The sequence below is a fragment of the Cricetulus griseus genome, unplaced genomic scaffold, assembly GCF_003668045.3.
Source record: "Cricetulus griseus strain 17A/GY unplaced genomic scaffold, alternate assembly CriGri-PICRH-1.0 unplaced_scaffold_62, whole genome shotgun sequence".
In the NCBI taxonomy this organism is placed as follows: domain Eukaryota; kingdom Metazoa; phylum Chordata; class Mammalia; order Rodentia; family Cricetidae; genus Cricetulus; species Cricetulus griseus.
In genome coordinates this window covers 79,290-81,551 of record NW_023277386.1, presented here as the reverse complement: position 1 = coordinate 81,551, position 2,262 = coordinate 79,290, and the positions used below count along the sequence as shown (strand labels likewise).

The window sequence follows — 2,262 nt, the reverse complement described above, 5'->3', positions numbered from 1 at the left end:
GAGAACCTCAATGATATAGGTAAGAGTATGTTTTCCTTACCATTTTAAAATAATAGGACAACTGTTCCTTAGTTATTGGTTCCTTGGCTCTTCTTTAATTTGATTGAGAAAGAAATAGAATGTAATAAATAAATCAAAGTTATAAAGCTCACTGAGGACAGTAACATAATTTTTTGCACATTTGCATATATTATTTCTCAATAATACTCTATAAATTTTCTTGCCCTATATTTTAGGATACTCTTGGGAAGATAATATTGAAGAACATTGTGCAAGTTCAAAAAGACATGACAGGTAATTTTCATTTACAAGCTCACAGAAATGTGTCTCTGAAGAAATTGAAATGTGTCCTGAAGTTTGAAACAGAAACAGCAGTGTATTTAAGCACAGCTTAATTTGCATTGATGACTATTAAATTCTCACAAGAACATAGAACTGAATTTCAGGTAGTTTCACTGCATTTTCAAAGCAATATTTTAAGAAAGAAGACAAAGAAATAATGCATTGAGAGAAAATGCCACTTAAATCCTTACACCATGAGAGCTATGCTGTAGTACCATAAATCCACTTATTTCATACTACCTATATTACTAAAGATATAGACAAGATTGAATTGATAGTCATGTCCCCAAAACTTCCAATAAGCAAATACTCCACAGAAAAATTGGTTTTACTCATGTACTTGCTGTGACAGGAGAAATTATTGTCAAGAGTCAAGGGGCAGTTATTTAGGAATGTGTAAGCACAATAGCATATATCTATAAAGAACAGAATGTCAAAATGAATTAAATGAGGAAGCCTCTTCTTCATAATCTTTACATTATTAAGAATATCATGTACTACTCAGGATAAAAGCCATTTCAGCAAAGAGATATGTAGAACATGATATACCTCTTTTGCAGGATATTTAAAAGTCGTGTAGTGGTCCCCATTTTGAGCATACTTGCTGAATTTGATTCAAGTGTACCAGTAATTTGTTTTTCATCTTCATTGATAATTCACCAAGCTCACTCTGTAGAAAAGCCCTATGAATCTATGTCTGTGTAAATACTTCTGTTTCTTATAGTTCATTAGCATATGTATTATGACTCACAGAGAAGGAAAAGTTAATAATACAAAAAAGGATGATAAACGATGAATTTTTCTAGTTCTCCTCATTATGTGAAAAATCACCTTTAGAAAAAGGTTCTGAAAATGAGAACCATGTAATACAGGATTATATATTCACTCTATTTTCAAAGATACATGCAACCCTTAATGAAGAGGAAAAGAAGAATGTAAGCACAGTGATAAAACTATAATATCGGAATCTTCTTTACAACTGAAATAAATTGTAATATTAATTTATACAGGTAACAAGATTCAACATTGTATTGAATATGGTAAATCATTTACATATGAACCTTTTCCTGGCAGGCATGAAAGAAGGCAAATTGGAGAGAATTCTTCTGTATACACACAATGTGATAAAGCCTTTGAAAATAACGGTTATCTCCAAAGTCATGAAAGAAAAGACACTGAAGAGAAATCATATGAATGTAACCAATGTGGTAAAGCCTTTGCATATCACAGTTATCTTCTTATTCATCAAAGAAGACATAGAGGGGAGAAAACCTATGAATGTAATCAATGTGGTAAAGCCTTTTCTTACCACAGTACTCTTCAAATGCATGAAAGAACACATACTGGAGAGAAACCCTACGAATGCAATCAGTGTGGTAAAGCCTTTTCTCAGCAAAGATATCTTCAAATGCATAAAAGGACACATACTGGAGAGAAACCCTATGAATGCAATCTGTGTGGTAAAGCCTTTTCTCGGCACAGTCACCTTCACATGCATAAAAGAACACATACTGGAGAGAAACCTTATGAATGTAATCAGTGTGGTAAGGCCTTTTCTCGGCTAAGTAATCTTAAAATGCATAAAAGGACCCATACTGGAGAGAAACCTTATGAATGTAATCAGTGTGGTAAAGCCTTTTCTCAGGACAGTACTCTTCAATCGCATAAAAGGACCCATACTGGAGAGAAACCTTATGAATGTAATCAGTGTGGTAAAGCCTTTTCTCATCAATGTACTCTTCAATTGCATAAAAGAACACATACTGGAGAGAAACCTCATGAATGTAATCAGTGTGGTAAAGCCTTTGCTCACGACAGTACTCTTCAATCGCATAAAAGGACACATACTGGAGAGAAACGGTATGAATGTAATCAGTGTGGTAAAGCCTTTGCTCGGCACACTACTCTTCAAATTCATAA

The 2,262-nt window shown here is 33.5% G+C and overlaps 1 long non-coding RNA gene across 1 annotated transcript; it reads left to right on the top strand.

The window, feature by feature from the left end:
- On the top strand, positions 1-1,718 carry LOC113838829. The gene is made up of 3 exons (XR_004772668.1): positions 1-19; positions 237-294; positions 1,417-1,718. It is a non-coding gene; the product is annotated as an uncharacterized LOC113838829 (long non-coding RNA).
- Positions 1,719-2,262: the final 544 nt, after the last annotated feature.